This window comes from Phyllobates terribilis, unplaced genomic scaffold (assembly GCF_046119375.1).
Source record: "Phyllobates terribilis strain yellow unplaced genomic scaffold, ASM4611937v1 Scaffold_4__5_contigs__length_816908805, whole genome shotgun sequence".
NCBI classification, from domain to species: Eukaryota; Metazoa; Chordata; class Amphibia; order Anura; family Dendrobatidae; genus Phyllobates; species Phyllobates terribilis.
In genome coordinates, this window is record NW_027362764.1 from 230,427,421 (window position 1) to 230,454,730 (window position 27,310).

The following is a 27,310-nucleotide window of genomic DNA, read 5'->3' on the forward strand; positions in this document are numbered from 1 at the left end:
CGCAGCCCCATTTCACCTTTGATGTATATACTTAAAGCCCCAGTATCTCCTGTATGATTTGTATACAACGGTTTCAGTGTTCCTATGTGTTGTTTACACAGCAATCTTGGTGTCTCCTATGTGATGTATATACAGCAACCTTGGCGTCTCCTATGTGATGCATATACTGCAGACCTTCCACTGCTTGAGTTCTATAAATGTATTGTGAGCAGTGATCAATTTCCCACTGTGAGGAGACCTGCAGTGTAATACATATGTGTTCGATACAACTTACTGCTGTGAGTTCTTTACAAAACATCGCAAAGCGTCATCTGCGCCCCAGACTGTCGCAAATGTGAAAAAGCAGTTGTTATTAGCAACATCATCCATACCAGCTAAAATCACAGCCTCACCAAAGAGAAGCAGTTCCAGCCATCTTATTAGGGGAGAGTTAATTGTTTGACCAAGTATAGCAACGTAATTTTCAAGTTGATAATTTTGTATTGCCCCCGAAGGATGGTATAAATATCCAAATGGCCCTTGGAAGAAAAAAGATTCTATACCCCTACTGTAAATGGTCCTGTAAAAGATTAATAGCTGTTAGGTAAAAAAAACGTATTGCAGATGGACTACACAGGGATGACAAGTGAGAAAAAAATCATCCCAGTTTTCTGGATGAAAATCTGACCTTTTTTATACTCTCATGTGACCCCAGCTTAAGTGTTTTTATTTTAACGGGGGCAGACACTCAGATTGAGAAGGGGTTGTCCGAGTAGTAGACAACCTCTGTAATGACATTGGCTGAGTGTTTGGAGCCGTTGTTCTACTGTAGAATAAATTTGGTGCCTCCCTGATGGTCTTACATGATGGATAAGTATCCATACTTCTCAGCATTGTGGACAATGTTATTCCTGACCAAATCCCCAACTCCATTTGCTGAAAAGAGTGGTCAACCTGTGTAAACAGGCTATTAAATGACCGATCAGCACATCTGTGATATGTCATTTAAACTGACCGTTAGGGTATGTGCGCACGTTGAGTATTTGATTGCAGAAGTTTCTGCAACATTTCTGCATCTCTTGGCAACAAAAACTCTGGAAAAATGCTCATTTTTATGCGTTTTTGCATGCTATTTTATGCATTTTTGTACAGCAATGAATGCTTTTTGGAGGTAAAGATGTTTGAAAAAAGAAACATGTGACATATCTTTAACCCTTAGATTACCATCGGACCTGGGGCAAGTATATTGGGTTCATTTAAATGATTAAAAAATGCATGTTTTATTTCAAATAAAGTGTTTTATTCTTGGTGTGTGTGTTTATTTAACTGTTTGCTTACAGGTTTAATTATGAGGGTGTCTGGCTGACACCTCTTCATTACTAAACCTAGGGCTTGGTGTCAGCAACCGCTGCTTACACCAACCCCTAATCCCATTCACATATGAAGTGCCATTTCTGAGGCAGCTGAGGGCTGCTATTTTTAACCTAGGAAGGGGCAATTATGCCAATATGTTCCCTGGCTATTAATAACTGATGCCAAACTCTGATCAGAGTCTAATAAGAATAATCAAACCATTTTTCTCGGATGGAGAGAAAACGTTCGTGTGACCCTACCATGGGTAGACATGATTCTGTGACCAGCCGTATGCTTCTACTATCATGGTCTCCTATGAAAGCCAGCTATAGGCTGGGCTTTAACGGAGTACAGTTATGACAGGCACTGGGGTTTTCAGGAGACCCCTAGCCCCTTCAGGACCCAGCCTATTTTGACCCTAAAGACCTTGGCATTTTTGTCAATTCTGACCAGTGTCCCTTTACGAAGTAAAAACTCTGGAACACTTCAACGGATCCTAGCGATTCTGAGATTGTTTTTTCGTGACATCTTGGGCTTCATGTTAGTATTAAATCTAGGTCGATAATATTTGCGTTTATTTGTGAAAAAATCAAAAATATGGGAAAAATGTTGAAAATTTTGCAATTTTCAAATTTTGAATTTTTATTCTACTAAACCAGAGAGTGATGTGACACAAAATAGTTAATAAATAACATTTCCCACATGTCTACTTTACATCAGCACAATTTTGGAAAAAAAAAAAATTTTGATAGGAAGTTTGAAGGGTTCAAAGTTCATCAGCAATTTATCTTTTTTCCAGCAAAATTTACAAAACCATTTTTTTAGTGACCACATCACATTTGAAGTCTCTTTGAGGGGTGTACATGACAGAAAACACCCCAAAGTGACACCATTCCAAAAACTGCACCCCTCAAGCTACTCAAAACTACATTCAAGAAGATTATTAACCCTTCAGGTGCATCACAGGAACTAAAGCCACATGGAAGAAAAAAATGAACATTTTAATTTTTCTAACAAAAATTTTCTTTTAGCCTAAATTTTTTAATTTTCACATGGGTAACAGGATAAAATGCATCCTAAAATTTGTTGGTCAATTTCTCCTTAGTACACTGATACCACATATGTGGTCATAAACCACTGTTTGGGCACACGGCAGGGCTCAGAAGGGAAGGAGCGCCATTTTACTTTTTGAATGGAAAATTAGCTCCAAAAGTCAAATTGCGCTCCTTCTCTTCTGAGCCCTGCCATGCACCCAAACAGTGCTTTATGACCACATATGAGGTATCAGTGTACTCAGGAGAAATTGACCAACACATTTTAGGATGCATTTTATCCTGTTACCCATGTGAAAATTAAAAAATTTAGGCTAAAAGAAAATTTTTGTGAAAAAAAAAGTACTTTTTTGTTTTCACAGATCAATTTGTGAAGCACCTGTGGGTTCCAAGTGCTCACTATGCATCTAGATAGGTGCCTTGGGGGGTCTAGTTTCCAAAATAGGGTCACTTGTGGGGGAGCTCCACTGTTTAGGCACATTAGGGGCTCTCCAAACGCAACATGGTGTCCGCTAACAATTTGAGCCGATTTTCAATTCAATTTGTTAGCGGACACCATGTCGCGTTTGGAGAGCCTCTGATGTGCCTAAACAGTGGAGCTCCCCCACAAGTGACCCCATTTTGGAAACTAGACCCGCCAAGGCACCTATCTAGATGCATAGTGAGCACTTGGAACCCCCAGGTCCTTCACAAATTAATCCGTAAAAACAAAAAAGTGTTTTTTTTTTTTCCACTTTTTCATTTTTATGAATCAATTTGTGAAGCACCTGGGGGTTCCAAGTGCTCACAATGCATCTAGATAGGTGCCTTGGGGGGTCTAGTTTCCAAAATGGGGTCACTTGTGGGGGAGCTCCAATGTTTGGGCACACAGGGGCTCTCCAAACGCAACATGGTGTCCGCTAACAAATTGTCGGCTCAAATTGTTAGAAGACACCATATTGCGTTTGGAGAGCCGCTGTGTGCCCAAACATTGGAGCTCCTGTGACACCTGAGCGACCTCGCTCGCAGGCGCTGCAGGGGCGCGATCCCTCCATGTCACACACGCTGTGACACGGGTCGGGAACGAACTGATTTCCATGTCACAAACGGTGTGACACGGGTCGGAAAGGGGCCTAGCTGTCGTGGCAACGCGACTGCCATGTGTTAGTGTGATATCCTTTTTAAAAATGGACAGCACATGTGAATCGGTCGACAGGGGTAGGGGTACTCGGATACCGGGATGGATGGGTTACTTCTGTGGGGATAACGGTTGGTCGGTTCCTGGTTCCGTGCCCTGGACCATCAGTAAAGGGATGGGGGTCAGGATGATGAGAGTATTGTGTCCTCACGCCTCCTGTGGTAACTGGTAAAATCGGTTACCAGTGCTGTGTATGGTTGCTGAGGTGATCAGCATACGGCTTGTACGAACGCTATAGGCAGTAATGTCAAAGTAGGCACACACACACACACACACACACATTAAGTCTTTGTTTCAGTACCTTTCATTTACTGCGGTCCGGTAACAGGTACAGTTCAGGAGGGTAACCAGGTTTTCGGTGCAGGTAGAGATATTCACTCTGGAGATTTGTGAGGCCTCCTCTAACAATGTGTGCGTTGTTTGGGATCAGTCCTGCCTTAAGCTGAGCCTGCCACCTTTTACTTTCTTTGGGGTCCTTCACAACTGACAATGAGGACCTTTCCTTGGGGCTACCAATTCTCTTTCTGGGCCCCTGGTCCTATACTTGGTCAAGTTTGGCAACTTTTTCCCCTTCTTTTTCAGGGGTAGTAGATCCTCCTGATCTGTCCGGGTTTTCTATGCTATTCCTGAATTAGTAGCAATCTCGGACTCCGGTGTCCGGGTGAGCTAAAGGGATAATAGTTTTATTTATTTATTTCTCCTTCTAGCCTCCGTCCCTCTCTCTGGGGCGCTTCACAACACAGACCTGTTTCCTAGTTCAAGGCTTAACTGGTCCTCAGCCAACAGCTCTCCATGTCTCTCCTCCTTCACCCGTCTCTAGACTAACTGCCGCTTTGCTGTCTCCCTGGAAACTGACTCCTCCCCTCAGACCTGTGGTGGAAGGTGTTGTGTGTCCGCAAGTGTACATCTCTCCCTGCACCTATGGATCCTGTGGTAATCCTCCGCAGGGGTGCCACATTCCCCCCTAGTTAACTTCAGTCCTCCGGGACTGAAACATTTTTTTTTTTTTTTTGTAACAAAGATAACATAACATTAACATTTATATTTGTAATTTGAACAGAGTCTCAAAAATAAAATTTACAAAAATCAGGGATAATGGGAAAGATGGATAACCAGTCCATACAACGCTAGTCAATCTGCTGCAGGCTGTTAAAGGGAAAGTCTTTTTGCCACCACCAGTCCTGTGGCTTCGGTCCATTTTTAAAAATTTGCAAAAAGTTTCAGATGTCCAAACAGGTAAAGTCTCCGTAGGCTTAAAGATTCAAATAGACTTAATAATTCACAATACACAACAAAACATTTACTACGTGTGCCTCGGCGCAAGGGTCCTAGGTACTGCAGGGGCCTCTCCCGTTCATAAGCACTGTAGGCCCTTTGGCCCTGGGGTCACCTATTGGCCAAGATTTTGCTCTCCCTAGACCGCTTCTTACGCCAACTCTACTCACCCCTTTTTTTTATGTTGTGTACCTGGTGTAACCTGTTTTGGTCTACTCGTCACCCTTCTATATACTGACTTTAACTACATATTTACATTTTTGAACCTATTTACATTTCCCTTTTGTTATGGTTTACTCCCTGTATCTGAGTGGTGGGTGTCCAAAATTAATACGTGATGACCTCCGTAAAACTGGTATCCCACTGGTGCGTAAGCCTGGTGTGGAACGAACACTACTTACTGACTCATGTGTTGGTCTACGTAGCACAGGTATGCTGGAGTGTCTTCCCACTCCCCCAGTGGGAATGGCAGGTACACCGATTGCAGGATTCCCTAGCTTGGCTGCAGCAGGTGGTTCTTCTGCTCTTGATCCTTCTACTGGTTGTGGGAATGTCAACATGGGAATTAAATATGCTCCTTCTATTTGGGGCCAATCTGCGGATAACTCTCCTAAGATTGTCTTAATTGTCCTTGGCGTCTCTTCTTCTGGTATGGGACAAGGGATATACTCTTTTTGTTGTAAGGGTTGAGGACACTTCTTTAAGTGGTCTCGGGACACTGTTGCTGTTGTTTTTCCGCTATCCTTGCTGATTAGACAGGTTTTCTGGTTGTCAAAATTGGATGGTAATACAGTGTATGGTTCTTCTTCCCATTGATTATCTAGCTTATGAAGTCTCTTTTTCCTTTTCAAAACCAATTCTCCGGTGGTTAATGGGATTTCTTGTGCTTTTTTATTGAAATTGGTTTCTTGTCTTTCTGTGGATTTTGCTAGACTTTTCTCGACACACTCCTGTATTTTCTTGTATTGTTCTGTTCGTCTAGTATCCCAATCTGCACTTGAGGGGTCTTCCTCAGGAACTACAATGCCCATTTCAAAGTCCACTGGCAATTTTCCTGATCTCGCTCTCATCAAGTATGCCGGAGTACAATTAGTTGAGCTTACTGGGATGTTGTTATAGATGTCAATAAGATTTGGTAATTTCTCTGGCCATCTGTTTCTGTCTTCCAAGGGTAGAGTCTTCAGCAATTCTATTACCACGTGATTCATTTTTTCACACATTCCGTTAGTTTGGGGATGGTAAGGCGTGGTACGAATTTTCTTGCATCCATACAAGCTACAGAACTCTTGAAATATTTCCGCTTCAAAGGCAGGACCCTGATCTGTCAATACCTGTTCTGGATATCCATGTGGCCTGCAGAAATAAGCTTGAAAGGTTCTTGCTGCTGTCTGAGCTGTCAAATCCTTCACAGGAGCTACCACTAGGAATCTGGAATAGTGGTCCACCATGGTAAGAGCATAAGTATAGCCTGATCTACTGGGTGCAAGTTTGACATGATCCAAGGCTACTAGTTCCAAGGGCTGTTTGGTTATGATAGGCTGGAGTGGTGCTTTCTGGTTGTTACGATCTCCTCTTCTTAATGAGCATGGGCCACAATTTTTACACCATTTTTCTATGGAAGACCTCATGCCAATCCAATAAAACCTCTCAATTAACAGTATTTCCAGTTTTCTCCATACAAAGTGTCCTGCTCCATTATGGTACGCTTCCAATACCATTTGGACGTCTCTCTTTGGAACCACAACTTGCCATACCATTTCATGTGTCCTTGGATTGATATACCGTCTGCACAATTGGTTTTTATAGATAAATAACCTGCTACTTTCTTTCCACAGGTATTGGGCCTCTGGGGGAGCATTCTTCTCAATTTTGGAATCCGGTTGGGTTACCAGCCTCTTCACTAGGCTCACTGCCGGATCACTATCTTGGGTCTCTTTCCATCCATAATGAGGCAGCGGGTTTAGTGCAACATCCTGACGGTTCTGGTAGATATGGGTTTCTGTCATTTTCCATTTTCTACTTTTATGGAAAGCTGGAAGTTCTATTTCTTCCAAGTCATCTGTTTCTTCTTCAAGCCCTTGCAAATGTACTTGAGGGTTTCTGGAGAGGGCATCAGCGTTTGCATTTCCACGGCCTGTTCGATACTTGATGGTAAAGTCGTAGTTCGATAGCCGGGCCATCCAGCGCTGCTCCAATGCACCAAGCTTTGCAGTATCCAAGTGTGTTAGCGGATTATTGTCCGTGAAGATGGTAAATTTTGAAGCTGCTAAGTAATGCTTGAACCTCTCCGTGACTGCCCAGACCAAGGCCAGGAACTCCAACTTAAAGGAACTGTAATTTTCCGGGTTCCTCTCGGTAGGTCGAAGTCTTCTACTGGCATAGGCAATTACTCTTTCCTTGCCTTCTTGTATTTGGGACAGTACTGCTCCCAGGCCTACATTACTTGCATCCGTGTAGAGGACAAATGGTAGGTTATAATCTGGGTACGCCAAGATTTCCTCACCGGTCAGGGCCTGTTTCATTTGTTGGAAGGAGTCTTCTTGTTTCTTTCCCCATTCCAACGGCGGCTCTGCAGACCTTCTCTTCTTTGCTTGGCCTACTAGAAGATCTTGTAGGGGCACTGCCATCTTCGTGTAGCCCTTAATAAATCTTCTGTAATACCCAACCAAACCTAAGAACTGACGTACCTCTCTGACGGTGGTCGGCGTCTGCCAGTCCTGGATAGCTGTCACTTTTTCCGGATCTGGTGCTACGCCATCTGCGCTGACCACATGCCCTAAGTATTGGACTTTTGGCTTCAGCAGGTAACATTTAGATGGTTTGAGCTTCATTCCATACTTTGTTAGTGCTGTAAATACCTCCACTAGGTGTTCCAGATGTTCTTCATAGGTTTTGGAATACACTATGACGTCATCCAGGTATAAAAGTACCGTCTCAAAATTCCGGTGTCCCAGGCAGCACTCCATAAGTCTTTGAAATGTCCCCGGTGCATTGCATAACCCAAATGGCATGCTATTGAATTCGCATAGGCCCATTGGTGTTGTGAATGCTGTTTTCTCCCGGTCTTCTTCTGCAACGGAGACCTGCCAATACCCACTAGTGAGATCTAATGTGGAGAAATACTTAGCAGTCTTTAATGCAGCAAGAGACTCCACTATCGGGGGTAACGGGTAAGCATCTTTGTGAGTGATCTTATTGACCTCCTTGTAATCCACACACATCCTCATAGTGCCATCTTTTTTTCTGACTAAGACTAAGGGGGCCGCCCAGGGACTACAGCTATCTCTTATAACCCCGGCCTCCTTCATGTCCTGCAGCATCTCTTTAGCACACTGGTAGTGGTTTGGTGGGATGAGTCTATGTCTCACTTTAATCGGAGGATGATCTCCTGTGGGTATGTGATGGCGTACCCCTTTTATCCTCCCAAAATCTAATGGATGCTTACTGAATACTTGGCTAAACTCTTGTACTACCCGGTAAACTCCTTGCTTCTGGTGGTCGGGAGTGGCATCAGTCCCTATGTGCAACTGCTGACACCACTCCTCCAGCTGTCCCTTGGGGTTGTTGTCCTCCGCCTGACTTGACGGGGTCAAAGGCTCTAGTGTCTGTATGTTGTTATTACTGACAGTGTACAGCTTTGCTACAGTAGCATACCGGGGTAGTTTCACTTCTTCCTCACCACAATTCAACACACGGATTGGTACTCTTCCCCTGCGTACATCCACCACCCCTCTAGCTGTCAGCAGTGTAGGTCTATGCTCTGAATATACCGGTTCTACAATTTCCTGGTATTCCTTTCTTCTGATACCCATAGCTGCTTGGCACCATATCATTATTTCACTGTTTGGTGGTAATACAATGGGAAACGGGTCTGTTACCCGCGCATTGCCAATCTCCCCCCCAGACAGATTTACCTGTTGCTTGTGAATTAAGGCACAGATTTCTCTTTGAAGGACTCTCCTCTGCCCAATGCCAGCAGTCTCTGTAATCTGTTGGAGTAAAAACATCACTTCTTCAAGGCAGTTTTCAATCACATTAGTACCAAGGACCATGTAAGGATATTTGTTATTGGGGTCATCTTCTACCACACATAACCCTTGGCCTCTCAACTCCACCCTCCCCAGCTTTATTGTCACTTCTCTAAACCCCACCTGATTCAGTGGTTGACCATTAGCTGCTAAAATGACAAGACTAGAGTCTGGGGGGCTAAGATCAGCATCAGACCAAAATTGCTTGTAAAGGATATGTGGGATGGTGGTGACTTGTGACCCAGTGTCCAATAGGGCCGATGTGGGGATTCCTTCTAGCGTAATGTTGAGGTACGGGCGGCCTCCCACATACCGACTACGCCAGTCATATGGGCCCTGCTGTTTTATTCCTGGGGATTGGCCCGCGGACCCAGGAATCTCGGGTTTAAACGACATCCTCTTGCAAAGTGGCCCGGTTTGTTGCAACGAAGGCAAACAGGTTGTCCTGAAGAATCCGTGTGGTCGGTGGCTCTGCGTCGGAATGGTGCGTTGGTCCCCTGAACGGGCGACTTGTTGATCCCCTCCACGGGCGACATGGCTCTGCGTCGGAATGGTGCGTTGGTCCCCTGCACGGGCGACATGAGCTTTCTCCTCATCCACGGAACATCCTCAGGGGATTCAGCTAACTGGATTTTGCTTGGTGGTTGTGCCTCCGGTCTGGCTTGCAAGAGTTTTAGCACGTAGTCCATGTTTTTGGTTAGTTGTAACGCTTGATTACGTAGGTCATCAGCAGATTCGGGTGCGACATCTTTTCCTACCGCTTTTACAGAGTCTTTAGGGGTAGGCTCTAAGTTCATGTGAGAGGTATTAGCCTGCCAGGATGGGATTGCAGGTTTTGCAGGTAATGGGTCTCGTAGTACAGTTATAGCACGGTCCTTTAAGGTATTAAAATCCATATCTGGATGATCTAGGACCCACATGTGCACCTGCTGACGGTGAAAGTCTGATCTCAACCCATTCATAAACTGTTCTGCAAGCAATTTATCTTCGTCTTGCACACTTGCTGGATCTACCTGTTTTATGGACCGGAGTGCCGCTTGTAAACGTAGGGCAAAGTCTCTGATGGTATCTTGCGGTCTCTGCTTGCATTGGTAGAATAGCATCCTTAGTTCAGACTGTGTGCGTTTTTCAAAAGCAGCTTTGAGCTTATCAAACACATTTTCTATAGAGTCTCCATCAGCATCGCTCCAAGTCTCAGCTTCTAGCTCCGCTGCACCTATTAATTGTCCCTGCACAACTGAGGCTCGCTGCTTTCCTGTCATTGCATACATGTCCAGCACCGCACACATTTTACGTTTGAAAGCTGCTAAGGTACCGGGTTTACCTTCATACGTCGGTAACCATTTGGCGCCCGGTACATACGGCAAGGCAATTGGCATTATCGGGGCCATCGCTCCAGATGCTGTGGCTCCTTCACCAGCTGAGGAACCGGCTGCTGCGTCCCCTCCCTCAAGGTCTCGGACATCATCTGTTTCACTCATGACGGTGCCCCCCTAGTTAACCGTTGCCAGCCGCTACGATTAACTCCTTCAGTAACCGGTGACTAAAAAAAAAAACGGCGGGGCTATCCTCATGCTCCTTTAGTCGCGCCCCCGCCACTCTCTCCACTCTGTGACGCAGTTTAATTTCTCTATGACGCAGTAATGACGGCCCGTTTTACAGTACACAAACTTTCAATAAAGTCCAATTTAAGCACACAGGTATCCTGTTTGTGACGCCAAACTGAATCGGTCGACAGGGGTAGGGGTACTCGGATACCGGGATGGATGGGTTACTTCTGTGGGGATCACGGTTGGTCGGTTCCCGGTTCCGTGCCGTGGACCGTCAGTAAAGGGATGGGGGTCAGGATGATGAGAGTATTGTGTCCTCACGCCTCCTGTGGTAACTGGTAAAATCGGTTACCAGCGCTGTGTATGGTTGCTGAGGTGATCAGCATACGGCTTGTACGAACGCTAAAGGCAGTAATGTCAAAGTAGGCACACACACACATTAAATCTTTGTTTCAGTACCTTTCTTTTACTGATGTCCGGTAACAAGTACAGTTCAGGAGGGTAACCAGGTTTTCGGTGCATGTAGAGATATTCACCCTGGAGATTTGTGAGGCCTCCTCTAACACTGTGTGCGTTGTTTGGGATCAGTCCTGCCTTAAGCTGAGCCTGCCACCTTTTACTTTCTTTGGGGTCCTTCTCCACAACTGACAATGAGGACCTTTCCTTGGGTCTACCAATTCTCTTTCTGGGCCCCTGGTCCTATACTTGGTCAAGTTTGGCAACTCTTTCCCCTTCTTTTTCAGGGGGAGTAGATCCTCCTGATCTGTCCGGGTTTTCTATGCTATTCCTGAATTAATAGAAATCTCGGACTCTGGTGTCCGGGTGAGCTAAAGGGATAATAGTTTTATCTCTTTCTTTCTCCTTCTAGCCTCTGTCCCTCTCTCTGGGGCGCTTCACAACACAGACCTGTTTCCTAGTTCAAGGCTTAACTGGTCCTCAGCCAACAGCTCTCTCTCTCTCCTCCTTCTCCCCTCACTAGACTAACTGCCGCTTTGCTGTGTCCCTGGAAACTAACTCCTCCCCTCAGACCTGGGGTGGAAGGTGTTGTGTGTGCCCAAGTGTACATCTCTCCCTGCAACTATGGATCCTGTGGTAATCCCCCGCAGGGGTGCCACACATGGATAAGAAAAACTATTAACTTATGTGTGAATGTACCCTGATATTCTTGGACCTCCTTCAAATACAGTTGCATCTCACTAAATTAGAATATCATCAAAAAGTTAATTTATTTCAGTTCTTCAATACAAAAAGTGAAACTCATATATTACACAGAGTCATTACAAACAGAGTGATCTATTTCAAGTGTTTATTTCTGTTAATGTTGATGATTATGGCTTACAGCCAATGAAGACACAAAAGTCATTATCTCAGTAAATTAGAATACTTTATAACAACAGCTTGAAAAATGTTTTTAAAATCTGAAATGTTGGCCTACTGAAATGTATGTTCAGTAAATGCACTTAATACTTGGTCGGGGCTCCTTTTGCATCAATTACTGCGTCGATGCGGCGTGGCATGGATGCGATCAGCCTGTGGCACTACTGAGGTGTTATGGAAGCCCAGGTTGCTTTGATAGCAGCCTTCAGCTCGTCTGCATTGTTGGGTCTGGTGTCTCTCATCTTCCCCTTGACAATACCCCACAGATTCACTATGGGGTTAAGATCAGGCGAGTTTGCCGGCCAATCAAGGACAGTGATACTGTTGTTTGTAAACCAGGTATTGGTACTTTTGGCAGTGTGGACTGGTGCCAAGTCCTGCTGGAGAATGAAATTTCCATCTCTAAAAAGCTTGTCAGCAGAGGGAAGCATGAAGTGCTCTAAAATCTCCTGGTAGACGGCTGTGTCGACTTTGATCTTGATAAAACACAGTGGACCTACACCAGCAGATCACATGGGTCCCCAAACCATCACTGATTGTGGAAACTTCACACTAGACCTCAAGCAGCTTGGATTGTGGCCTCTCCACTCTTCCTCCAGACTCTGGGACCTTGATTTCCAAATGAAATGCAAAATTTACTTTACATTTACTTAGTGTCAATGACTGCCTTCTGGACATCTGTCAAGTCAGCAGTCTTCCCCATGATTGTGGAGCCTACTGAAACAGACTAAGGGACCTTTTTAAACGCTTAGGAAGCCTTTGCAGTTGTTTTTGTTAATTATTCTTATTTACTGAGTTAATTCCTTGTGTTTTCATTGGCTGTAAGCCATAATCATCAACATTAACAGAAATAAACACTTGAAATAGATCACTCTGTTTTTAATGACTCTATATAGTATATGAGTTTCACTTTTCATATTGAAGAACTGAAATAAATTAACTTTTTGATGATATTCCAATTTAGTGAGCTGCACCTGTATGATCGGCAATCTAGTTTTATTTCCGCGCAGTGCTGTTCAGAAATGGCTGAGGGAAAATGAAGATAAAACTGGTCCAAACTATGGAAAATGGGACTGTTAAAGTACTTTAAGTCAATGGCCACTTGTATCTGAATTTTGCAACAAATTTTGTTATGACTTTCGCAATAAAAAAGTGTGAAATCTACAGCAAAATGTGCAAGAAATTATGACATTAATTTCATTGTATTCGTTGTACGCACACATGTATCACATATGGATTACCATACCAAATATCTGTTACAAATAATGGCTTAACCTGGTCTTAAAGCTATTTTTTATTCTTTTTTTTGCTGGGTAGATACAAGATACTGTTGAGCATTGGCCATGAAGATTGTAAACCTGAGACAAGAATGAATTTTGGACATGTTTTTGTCAACTTTGAAAAGAATGTTTGAAAAATATTTTGACACCTGGTATCTGCAGCCTAAAGTTCAAACAAGCTTGAATCACGTTTGAAATAGCTATTTCCAAGCTACCATCATAAATATATATGCAGGTTTCACTAAAGAAGAGCAGTATCAATCAAAAGGAGTTTTTCTATTGGTATTTTCTGACAACCTGTCTGTAACTTACTTTCTAGGTCAAAGTGGCTTCAAGAAAAACTCTCAATGTAAAATTATATTTAACAGAATTGCTTAACAAATTTTACTATAAAATATACTTTTAATACAGTCCCCCAATGGAGTCTATTTGAAAATATTGAATTTAGTTAATAGATTTCTAGAACTGAATATGAGTAGTATTAAAAACTTTGATACTAAAATACTTATACCAAAGAACTTGATTTAATCCATCTTTTCCATTTGGAAAACAACTATCTATCCTGAATATAATTGGGCATTCTGGTTGTGTTTGCTGAACTCGTACTTTAGTATAACCAGAGATCTCTCCATTAGATAACACTTATTGTACTCGTGAAGACAACATTTAGGGCATCATTACACAGTCACAATACAGTCAAAATTCTGCAATCTGCAGGCAGCCTATGCCTGCACTATCTTGAAGGTTTTAACTTGACCTGTTATGTGGGTGAACAGGGTGTTATTTGCGTCAGCAGCTGGACTGCATCATTTTTAGCTCAGTTACCAATTCATAACTGCAAGTGCAAGTGACTCTCAGACAGAAGACGGCTCAAAGTGCCAGACTTGTGACCGAAACTTCACTGCTCCCGACTTCCCTATGCACATAAACACTTGGCCGAGTGATCATAAGCTTTCTGTCGGGAGAGCAGAGCAAGCTGCTGTCAGACAACTCAGGCAGATTTTTATCTAGCTTGAAAACCAAAGGAGGTCACAATGATCATCAGATGTTTGGACAACACCTCCAAAATTTAAACTAATGTGTATGCCGGCATTTATACTGGCAGATGTGGGTCATGTTTACATGGTCAAGAAAGCTGAATTTGCGGAAAATGCTACTCCACCCTTGGTCCCTAATGTTCAGTACCAACAAGTTCAGCAATACTGTTACATGGCCAGTCCATTCCTCTGTTACTAAGAGCTGTTGTAGATCTGAAACCTCTGTCACTCCAGCTCTATCCCCAGTGCCACCTCTTTATGCTTGACTGAAATCCTTTGTACTGTTGTGTAAATTCAGGCAAAGGAGGAGTCATTTATGCAGGTGGAGGCGGTGCTGCGCAGAGAATAGCACTGGAGTGACAGAGGCTTCAGATCTACAATAGCTGTTCATCCTCATTTGCATATATCAAATCAGACGCTGAATTATCAGTAAAGAAGCAAAGGACTGACCATGTAAAGATATTGCTGGACTTGTCTTTGAAAGAACTAGATGCGCATTTAAATAGTTTGGGGTGTAAAATCCATAAAGCGTAGTACAGCGGTGCTCAAGCAAGTTTTATTACAGTTTTGCTTATGTAATAGGGATTCACTCTCTCTGATAGGCATTAGGTCTTAGGTAGCGCTCACACAGACAATGCAGTTTTGATCAGTTTTTATTGCTTTCCACAGGTTGTACAGCACCAAAACAAAATCATAAACATAAATCCCTAACTTTGTCAAGGTGCCAACTAAACAGAACAGACCCTGACTACTCATATACAGCTGAGGTCGCCCCAGCTTCATCAAACAAAACAGCTATTGTCCATAGCAACCACTTATGCTTGCGGTTCTCTGCACATGGCCTGTGCATTTACTCCTAATCACACATATTTTAGTGCAGGCTCACGTAAATAGATTACAGTCCTTTCTCCCGGAGCAGACTTCATACACAGAAGAGGTACGGTCCCACCAGTCTCGGTATCCCCTTCAGCTTGAGTGTCAGAAGCATCCAGCGCCAACCAAAAGTGTTCAACTCCAGGCACAGTTCACACTGAACAGACTGCAGCTTCCAAACGGTTCTGGGCAGTTCTCACAAACCGACTGCTTAGCACAGTCTCCATTCAGAGAGAGACCCCGGCATGTCTTTCTCGCTCTCAACCACAGCTCACATTTTGGCTATTCACTCACCAGTAGCCCATTTGACTCTGCTTCATCCAGCAGACTGGCACTCCCTCAGGAGACTGCCCCTCCATGAAGCTACTTCCTATTTCTTAGCAACACCTTACAGGTGGATCTTATCAAGACCTTGCAGAGCTGGGCTTTAACCCTGTCCTTCCCAGCTATGCTACACTAGGTATAGGGTTAGGTAGAAGTACAAGATGAACGCGAGCACCTGAACGCTGCACACATCCTGCTACTGACCAGTGTCAAGACCTTTTGTGCTTGGCTTTGGCAGCAGTTCTATTCCTTGCAAACTGCTGTTTAAAGCGCACCTGTAAGCAGGATTGTGCTCAGTAAACTACATACACTGTCAGGTGGGCAACATTACACTGATTAAAATGATACCTTGGTTGATTAAATCCATCCTGTGGTTCTTGTGTAATCTTTACTTTCAGTTTGGAGATAATGATATGCTCGTGCTTCGGGGCGGCCTGTGGGGGGCGCTCTGTATGGTGCTCTGCTTGCATATTCATCTGTATGCTATTATGACAGCTCACTGTGCCTTAACTGACCTTCCTCCTATTTTATCAAGCCCCGCACTACTAGATGCATTATGTAAAATAGGAGGCAGGTCAGAGAAGGATCAGTAATTATGATAACAAACACTGCACTTCCGGGTAGGACCCCAATCCTTTAAACAGTGTAAGAAAGACTTGGCACTCGCTTCTTCATATAGACTGATATATTTTATTGTTCATAGAAATTCCAGATTCAAGACGTTTCGGTCATTAAGACCTTCATAAGTCATCTGGGAGTTGATTATACTGCAGCAGGCAGCACTGGAAAGATGTCTGCAGTATCCACTGCTCAGACAAGAGGCCACTTGTCTGAGCAATGGATACTGCAGACACCCTTCCAGTGCTGCCTGCTGCAGTGTAATCAACTCCCAGATGACTTATGAAGGTCTTACTGACCGAAACGTCTTGAATCTGGAATTTCTATGAACAATAAAATATTTCAGTCTATGTGAAGAAGCGAGTGCCAAGTTTTTCTTACAGTGAAGGAGCAGTAACCTGTCATAAGAGCATACAGATGAATTTGTAAGCAGAGCACCAGATAAAGCGGCCCCCACAGGTGGCCCCAGAGCACGAGCATATCATTATCTCCAAACTGAAAGTAAAGATTACACAAGAACCACAAGACGGATTTAACCAAGGTATCATTTTAATCAGTGTACTGTCGCCCACCTGACAGTGTATGTAGTTTACTGATCACAATCCTGCTTACTGTTGCACTTTAAGGTGCTTAAAAGAAGCCTCCTTCACCTTCCCCACTGTTTCTAGTACACTAGGTTTACAGGGTCCAAAACCGCTGGTGTCCCTGCTCCTGATTAACATCAGGGTCAGCCAGTTAAATGCACTGGTCTACCCTTTAAACTATATTTCTACGGGCATAATTAAATATTTTAAAAAACGAATTTCCCAAAATCAAAAGTTATTTGACAACTTACTCATAGCTTGTTTTTTCCAAGATCAAAGTTATCCAACAACTTATGCATAGCTCTGGCTTCCCCAGCAAACTCGAGAATGGATCGCTGAATCTTGGAAACCAGGCTGTAACGCTGCTGGATGTGGACCCACTGCACCTTGGGCCAGGCTTACCCTAGAGGGGTGTGACTTAGTTACTACTTGATTTTCGGTAGAGCCCCTGGTGGTGAGGTTAGGCTTGGCCGTAGGTAGTTGCCAGGTACCACGTGGTACAGGAGAGCAAAGACAAGACATGGTCAGATGGTCCGAGGTCGGGGCAGGCAGCACAGGGACAGTAAGCGTAGCCAAGGTCAGGTACACAGAGGTCAGGCAGGATGGGAAAACTAGCCAGGTCAGTAACGGGTAGTGGAATACAGATACAAACAAACGTGAATTAACAGGGTAGGAGCCAATGATCGGGAGGGGAGTGGAAGGCAGAGCTGCCTAATAAAGGCCCTGCTCACACGGTATAGGCCGGGGAACCCAATCTCTCCAGAACTTAGCAGAGTCAAATTCCTGCAGTGACTGGCCACGCCTCCCTATGGCTAAATGTATGCATCAAGCAGATGCAGCAGTACTCCCTCAGGCTGATTAGCGGAACAGCCTGACTTTGGGAAAAAACGCATTGTGAGTAGAGGGGCGCTGGGAAGGGGTGCAAGTTACTGCAGTGACACAGGCTCTGTAAAGCCTTGAAGAGAAAAGAATGCCAGCCATAGGGGGATTATAATGAGGGCAATCTGGGCTACCGCCTGGGGCCCGAGGCTCCGGGGGGGGGGGGGCCCATGGCCAAATTGCCCTCATTATGTCTTGTGTGCCACCAATGCGGTGCACATATCCCTGTAGGCAGGGCAGGGTTGGGCCAGGGGGGCCCCAGGCCGCTCCCTCAGCAGCTGTGCAGGGCCTCTGCTTTTTCGGCCGGCCAGCACTGCACCTTTAACCTTTCTTGTGTGCTGGCTTGGGCTCGTCACAGCTAGCAAATACAGCCCTGTGCATTGCCTCATCTGCTGAAGTGACGCCACACAGTGCACCCGGCCTGCACTGCTGCTTACCACCGGAGGGGAGCTGGACCAGAGACAAGCCTGGGGATGATGAGTGACTCCTTCCCAATGTACCCCCTGTGTGTGCATGTATGATTGTGTTTATCTATGTATGTCTGTGATATGTCTTTTTATATGTATTTTTCTGTATGTCTTCAAATATGCTTGTCTGTATGTGTCTTTGTGTATGTCTGTATATGTTTCTGTATGTGCACATTTCTGCGAACTGTATATGTGCAAGTCTGCATGTGTATATGTGACTGCATGTGCAACTGCATTTGTCTGCCTGCATGTGTGCGTGACTGTATGTGTGTATACTGTATCTAGGGAGCTACGTGTGGCCTCATACTGTACCTAGGGATCTACGTGTGCCTTTATACTATACTTGGGGAGCTACGTGTGGCCTCATACTGGATCTAGGGACCTACATGCGGCCTCATACTGGATCTAGGGACCTACATGCGGCCTCATACTGTATATAGGGATCTACGTGTGGCCTCATACTGGATCTAGGGAGCTAGGTGCGGCCTCATACTGTACCTAGGGAGCTACGTGTGCCTTCATACTATACTTGGGGAGCTACGTGCGGCCTCATACTGGATCTAGGGACCTACATGCGGCCTCATACTGGATCTAGGGACCTACATGCGGCCTCATACTGTATATAGGGATCTACGTGTGGCCTCATACTGGATCTAGGGAGCTAGGTGCGGCCTCATACTGTACCTAGGGAGCTACGTGCGGCCTCATACTGTACCTAGGGATCTACGTGCGACCTCATACTGGGTATAGGGAGCTGCGTGCAGCCTCATACTGGACCTAGGGATCTACGTGTGACCTCATACTGTACCTAGGAAGCTACGTGTGACCTCATACTGCACCTAGGGAGCTACGTGCAGCCTCATACTGGATCTAGGGACCTACGTACGGCCTCATACTGTATATAGGATCTATGTGCAGCCTCATACTGGATCTAGGGAGCTACGTGCGGCCTCATATTGTACCTAGGGAGCTGCATGCGGCCTCATACTGGTTCTAGGGAGCTACGTGAGGCCTCATACTGTACCTAGGAGCCTACATGTAGCCTCATACTGGATCTAGGGAACAATGTGCGGTCTCATACTGTACCTAGGGAGCTACGTGAGGTCTCATACTGTACCTAGGGTGCTACGTGTGGTCTCATACTGTACCTAGGGAGCTACGTGCAGCCTCATACTGGATCTAGGGAGCTACGTGCGGCCTCATATTGTACCTAGGGAGCTACGTGTGACCTCATACTGTACCTAGGAAGCTACGTGTGACCTCATACTGCACCTAGGGAGCTACGTGCAGCCTCATACTGGATCTAGGGACCTACGTACGGCCTCATACTGTATATAGGGATCAATGTGCAGCCTCATACTAGATCTAGGGAGCTACGTGCGGCCTCATATTGTACCTAGGGAGCTGCAAGCGGCCTCATACTGGTTCTAGGGAGCTACGTGAGGCCTCATACTGTACCTAGGAACCTACATTCAGCCTCATACTGGATCTAGGGAACAATGTGCGGTCTCATACTGTACCTAGGCAGCTACGTGAGGTCTCATACTGTACCTAGGGTGCTTTGTGCGGTCTCATACTGTACCAAGGGTGCTACGTGCGGTCTCATACTGTACCTAGGGAGCTACGTGCAGCCTCATACTGGATCTAGGGAGCTACGTGCGGCCTCATATTGTACCTAGGGAGCTACGTGTGGACTCATACTGGATCTAGGGAGCTACGTGCGGCCTCATACTGTACCCAGCGATCTATTTGCGGCCTCCTACTGTACCTAGGGACATACGTGCGGCCTCATACTGTATATAGGTATCTACGTGCGGCCTCATACTGAATATAGCGAGCTACATGCAGCCTCATACTGGATATAGGGAGTTACGTGCGGCCTCATACTGTACCAACTAGGGAGCTGCGTGAGGCCTCATACTGGATTTAGGGAGCTACGTGCGGCCTAATACTGTACCTAGGGAGCTACATTCTTTGCTGTTTATTCTAAAGTTCTCCCTAAGAAAGAAGAAGGGTTACCACATCACTAGGGAGCTATGTGCAGCCTCATATTGTACCTAGGGAGCTACGTGCTACCTCATACTGGATCTAGGGACCTATGTGCGCCCTCATACTGTATATACACTACCGTTCAAAAGTTTGGGGTCATTTAGAAATTGAACGCATTTTTTTTCAATGAAGCTAACATTAAATGAATCAGAAATACACTCTATACATTGTTAATGTGGTAAATGACTATTCTAGCTGCAAACGTCTTGTTTTTATTGCAATATCTACTACATACAGTAGGTGTATAGAGGCCCATTTCCAACAACCTCCACTCCAGTGTTTTAATGGTACATTGTGTTTGCTAACTGTGTAAGAAGGCTAATGGACGTTTAGAAAACCCTAGAAAACCCTTGCACAAGTATGTTAGCCCAGCTGAAAACGGTTTGGCTGATTTGAGAAGCTATAAAATTGACCTTCCTTTGAGCTAGTTGAGAATCTGGAGCATTACATTTGTTTGCTCTATGAAACTCTCAATGGCCAGAAAAAGAGAACTTTCATGTGAAACTTGACAGTCTATTCTTGTTCTTAGAAATGAAGGCTATTCATTGCTAATAAAAGGAAAAGATTATTATGGGCAAAAGAACACAGACATTGGACAGGGGAAGATTGGAAAAAAGTTTTATGGACAGACAAATCAAAGCTTAAGGTGTTTGGATCACACAGAAGAACATTTGTGTGACGCAGAACAACTGAACAGATGCTGGAAGCATGGTGGAGGTAATGTGATGGTCTGGGGTTGCTTTGGTGCTGGTAAAGTGGGAGATTTGAACAAGGTAAATGGGATTTTGAATTAGGAAGGCTATCACTCCATTTTGCATCGCCATGCCATACCCTGTGGACAGAGCTTGATTGGAGCCAATTTCATCCTACAACAGGACAATGACCCAAAGCACACCTCCAAATTATGCATGAACTATTTAGGGAAGAAGCAGGCAGCTGGTATTCTATCTGTAATGGAGTGGCCAGCGCAGTCACCAGATCTCAACCCCATTGAGCTGTTGTGGGAGCAGCTTGACCGTATGGTACGCAAAAAGTGCTCATCAAGCCAATCCAACTTGTGGGAAGGGCTTCAGGAAGCATGGGGTGAAATTTCTCAAGATTACCTCAGCAAATTAACAGCTAGAATGCCAAAGGTATGCAATGCTGTAATTGCTACAAAGGGGGCATTCTTTGACGAAAGCAAAGTTTGAAGTAAAAAATTATTCTTTCAAATAAAAATAATTATTTCTAACCTTGTCAATGTCTGGACTATATTTGCATTTTGCAACTCATTTGATAAATAAAAGTATGAGTTTTCATGGAAAACACAAAATTGTCTGGGTGACCCCAAACTTTTGAATGGTAGTGTAAGGATCTACATGCAGCCTCATACTGGATATAGGGAGCTACGTGTAGCCTCATACTGAATATAGGGAGTTACACGTAGCCTCATACTGTACTTAGGGAGCTATATGCGGCCTCATACTTGATCTAGAGAGCTACGTGCGGCCTCATACTGTACTGTAACAATACAGTATATACAATTACCGTACTTACTCGTGTATAAGTTGACTTTTTCAGGACATTTTTTAGGCTGAAAAAGCCCCCCTCGGCTTATACTCAAGCATATACTTACTGTATATATTGTGGTAAAGCGACAAGTTCGGCTGTAGGCGGAGGTAAACACAGGATACAGTGTCTTTAAATTTTGGGTTAGTTTATTCAACAAGCATAAACTACCCGGTAGTCCATAAAGAAAAAACACAGCCCGTTCGGCTAAAGAGACAAAAACGAAATACAAAACTTGTAGTAGAGTCCGTATCTCGGCCAAGGTCTGGCCTCTATGGATTAGGCACACACTGATTCAGCACAGCACGTTCTAACTCCAGACTGGAGCAGGTTTTCCCAGGTACTAAACACATCTGAGTGTCAAGACTGGCTATTTAAAGCCCAGAGCACTCCCTGGATTGGAGATAGGGCGGATAACGTCCCGCCCTGCACTTCGTTATCCACTAAAAACATTCCCTTGTAAACATGGTCCTGTTAACTCTTTCTGCATCTAATGTGCAGGAGAAACTTCTATGTTTTCACATCACTGAGGCTAAGAGTCTCAGTGACACATATTTCCCTTCCGACACATTGCTAGTGACTTTGTCACAATATATATTGTAAGTATATACCAGCTGTGGAGGGTGGTGGGGGGTGTTGTGGCGGAGGAGCGGGGCACAGGCAGTAGCCGGCTGCTACAACTACCACGTTTGCCCACTGCTAAAGACAATGAATATTCACTCTTCTCCACGCCCATGGGAGTGGAGAAAAGTGAAAATTCATTTTCTTTAATAGCGCACACTGTAGCCACAGCAGCCAGCAACCTGCTGCAGCTCAGCGATCCTCCATGCCCGCTATTAGAGAGTATGAATATTCACTCTTCACCACTCCCATGGGCGTGGAGAAGAGTGAATATTCATTCTCTTTAGTAGAGAGCACACAGGATTGCTGAGCCACAGCAGGAGCTATTAAAGAAAATGCATACTCTTCTCCGCGCCCATAGTCCTGGCAAGGAGAGGAGTGAATATCCCTGCAGCTCACCTCAGTGTCTGAGGGCACATAGCAGTGATGTCATGCGCTGCTCAGATGCTGAGATCAGCTGCTGGCAGACAGGACGCAGCGCTGGAGCAAAGGGAAGGAAGGTGAGTAGAAGTGTTTATTTTTTTCATGTGTGCAGTGATGGAGGGCCATGCTTACCAGGATGGGGGTGGGGGGGCCATGGAAACCAGATTGGGGATGAGGGGTCCATGCATACCAGGACAGGGGTCCATGCATACCAGGCCAGGGTTCTATGCATTCAAGGACAGGGGTTGATGCATACCAGGACAGGGGTCCATGCATACCAGGACAGGGGTCCATGCATAACAGGACAGGGGTCCATGCATACCAGGACTGGGGATGAGGGTGCCATGCATACCAGAATAGAGGGGCCATGCATACCAGGATTGGGGATGAGGGGGCCATGCATACCAGGATTGGGGATGAGCCATGCATACCACGACTGGATGAGTGGGTCATGCATACCAGGATTGAGGATGAGGGGGCCGTGCATACCAGGATTGGGGATGAGGGGGCCGTGCATACCAGGATTGGGGATGAGGGGGCCGTGCATACCAGGATTGGGGATGAGGGGGCTGTGCATACCAGGATGGGGGATGATGGAGCCGTGCATGCCAGGGTTGGGGAAGAGGGGGCCATGCATGCCAGGGTTCGGGAAGAGGGGGCCGTGCATGCCATGGTTGGGGAAGAGGGGGGCCATGCTTACCAGGGTTGGGGAAGAGGGGGCCATGCATACCAGGATTGGGGAAGAGGGGGCCATGCATGCCAGGATTGGGAAAGAGGGGACAATGCATACCAGGATTGGGGATGAGTGGGAAATGCATACCAGGATGGGGAAAATTACCAGTAGCTGCTGCATTTCCCACCCTAGGCTTATACTTGAGTCAATAAGTTTTCTCATTTTTTTGTGATAAAATTAGGTGCCTTGGCTTATATTTGGGTCCGTTTATATTCGAGTATATACGGTACATAAAATAAGTGGGATAACAATAGAAAAGTACTAAACCTGTGTCATAGAAATAGCTCAGGGCTTATTGGAGGGAGGTACTCTTTATGAAAACAGACAGAACTATAGCAAGCTGTACCTTCCAGGACTGACAAGTGACAGAAAACAAAACTCAGATTTTTATTAGATCAAAGTTAGGCTCACACACTTCCCCTTGGTGAGCTCATATGGGGCTGGCCTTGGAATGTGCTAGGTCTTTTAGAATTTTCTGATATCCCCAACTTTCAGGATGTCTTTGCCCCTGGAGGTCCCAGGCTGGAGAAATGATGGTCATGTTTGCCATCACGATTTTCCCTTTCTATAGTGATGAAACATGGCATGGATAACATGATTCATCTGCGCGATATTAAGTTGGAAGTCTTTGGCAAGCCTTACGGTGATGTTCGTCTCTTCTATACGATGCCGAAAATATATCTCCCATAAATATCGGATCGATGCAAACCCCAATATTCATCACTGATCCCTGGCTCCAGAACGTCTCAGACTGTCCTTTGAACAGAGGAAGCCCCTGTATTTCTCTTCCTCTGTGTATATGAATCCTAGACTTAGTGAATACCTCTCAGAGCAGATCTTTGCTGTAATTACCTGTTCAGGAAGTCCTACTTCAATGGAGGTTGAAGTGTCAGCTCGCTCTCACTTCCCCAGTTATAATTAGTTTTTCACTTCCCCAGTTATAATTAATCCCATATGTTCAATGTGAGTGTGATATGTCCCTTCACTGGTGATGTTTTTATGGATTTTACAATTTTTCTCTATGACAACCTAATTTCCAGTCATTGTTTTAAAAGTGGATCCAACCAGAACATTGTGCCAAAAGTGCAAAATGACCTACTGTTTTGTTATATGTAATTCACCCATCTTCCAAACCCAACTTTCATCTTCCGGTATACTCGTGTATAACCTTTGTATGTAAAATTACTTTCTAAATGAAGAAAAATTAAAACTCTCTTTGAAATTGTTGTGCGTTTCTACAAGCAACCCCACCTACACCCCCATTCCCCAAAACAAAACAAACAAAAAAAAAACCCTGTTATTACTGTATTTGTAAACTGTCAACAACCAACATAGTTCATCTTGTGATCTTTTTTCTTCTATGCTTTTTTCTTTCACTACCTTTTGACTTTACTGTTTACAGGAGTCTAAACCTCACTATTTATCATTTTTAAAATAAGTGGCTGCTTCCAAGCAGGACCATTGTCTCTATGATGCCAGGTGAGAAGTGTATCTCGAGGGTGCACATAGTAACTGTGGTAGTGACAAAGTTGCCTCCTTTCCTGCTAAGGCAAATAGTGTCTCCTGCTAGCCATCTTTACTTGGTCTCAATTACAAACTGCAGGACTGATACAATGTGACAATTATCAGCTGTGCAGACCGTTTGTGTCAGCGTGGTCGCTGGCTACATAGGTAGAGGGAGGTTCTTACTTTCTACCTGTTTTCATTCTACAAGTCACCATGCTGATACTGAAACAGCTCTAGGTTAAAGTGCTGTTAATAATTTAACTCATTGGTATCAACAGCACAGATAGATCAACTTAAAAAAACCTGCAATATAAATTCTTTACGTAAAGCAGAATGTGATTTAGAGGCTGCATGGGATAAATATTCAGATGCCTCGATGCCTATGGTATAGACTTAGTATTAAATTCTATGATGTACTTTCTATGTATTTATTTCTTGATGCCTGTATATTTCTTAACCTTATTGATAGGGCTCGTGCACATGACCGTATTATTGGTCCGAGTGCGATCCGACAAAACGGAACGCACTAGCACCAGTGTTATTCTATGGGGCCGTGCGCATGTGCAGCATGCCCAAGTTGGATCAGCTCATTGGATTGCACTTGGCCATGTAAGGCAATGGATCCGTGGAAAAAAAAACGGACTGCACTCAGATGACATTGGAGTGAAGTCTGATTTCCACAGACTGACAGAATGGAGAAGATGGAGAAATTTTTTTTACCATCTTTTCCTCATCTGAGAAAATCAGATCAAACTCCGTTGATCTGGCCCAATTCTCTTTGATGAGAAAAAATACGCTCATGTGGCCCTAGCCGAAATACTATTTGTTAACCAAACCTTTATTACCAGTTCAACTGGTATTTTGAATGGTTTTAGGTGGGAATTCACATTACATTATGTGGTACTTGTTCAGGATATGTTTCAAATACAGTTTGGCATAAGTTAATTGACCAAAGTAATCCAAGTAATTGATGGTGTAAAACTTAGTCTGTACTGGTCATAAAGATACGCCAAATTTATCCAGCAGCACAAGGCACTAATAACTGTGTTGCATTTTAAGGCTATGTGCCCACGTTGCATTTATGAAGCAGAAAATTTCTGCTGCATAAATGCAAGTCCTCTCCCGGAAAAACGCATGCGGAATTCCGCACGCGTTTATCGCGCATTTTTCGCGCGTTTATCACGCGTTTTCCACATGCGGAATTGCCTTGCGTTTTTTATGCATTGGACAAAGGCAATTCCGCTTGCGGAAATGCAAAATTAAATGACATGCTGCGGATTTTTGAACGCGGCATAAACGCTGCGGAAAAATCCGCAGCATGTGCATAGAAATTGCGGAATCCCATTGGGGACCATGGGGTGCGGATTACCATGCGTTTTTCAAGCGTTTACGCTGCGGAAATTCCGCAGCATGTACGCTTGAAAAATGCTACGTGGGCACACAGCCTAAGACTGTCTAGCCTAAGTTTGCACTGTGTAATAGTTAGACATCTTTAGTAAATCAACCCCTCTGTATTTATACAGTTCCTCATATTAATGGGCAGGGGCGTACATAGGAATCATGGGACCCCATAGCAGAAGTTCTACTTGCCCCCCCCCCCCCCAAAAAAAAAGTAAATAATTGTCGGGGGTCACAGAAGAGCAGATCTCACAACTTTCCAGCCTTTACATAGTAATTTTCCACCAGCTGAAGTCCTAGATTCCTTTTCCATTACCCCATAAAGTGTGATGCCAACAAAAGTGTCCCCAAACACAGTATGATACCCCCATGGTGAATTCCACATTCACAGTATAATGACCCTATTGTACCCCACCTCAACTCCCAAGGCAAAGTATGGTGACCCCAACACAGTACGATCCCCCAACTGTGACCCCCACACAGCCCTCCATGCAGTATAATGGGCCTGCATACAATATAATGGCCCCACACCACTCCACAGAGTATAATGCTCTCGCCATGGTCCTCCATACAGTATAAGGCACTCGCCATGGTCCTCCACACAGTATAATGCATTCGCCATGATCCTCCATACAGTATAATGAACTCACCATGATCCTCCATACAGTATAATGCACTCACCATGGTCCTCCACTCAATATAATGCACTCACTATGGTCCTCCACTCAGTATAATGCACTCGCCATGGTCCTCCACACAGTATAAGACACTCGCCATGGTCCTCCACACAGTATAATGCACTCGCCATGGTCCTCCACACAGTATAAGACACTCACCATGGTCCTCCATACAGTATACGGCATTCCCTATAGTCCTCCATACCAGGGCTGTGGAGTCGGTAAGCCAAACCTCCGACTCCCTCATACATGGCTCATGTTTAAGTGATAAATTTACTGTAACACAGATTCATCTCAGCTAAAAGTCTAGACCCTTAGATCAGGAATAGGACAAACATTTATAGGACATTTCATTACTTTCCCAAATTCTTATGAAAAAATATTCCCCACAAACTGCATTGAACTACTGTACCCAATTTATTATATATTTTAGGAGTCTGAGTTGGTCCATTTTATACCGACTTTGAGTCCACCAAAATGGGCTCCAAAGCCCTGCTCCATA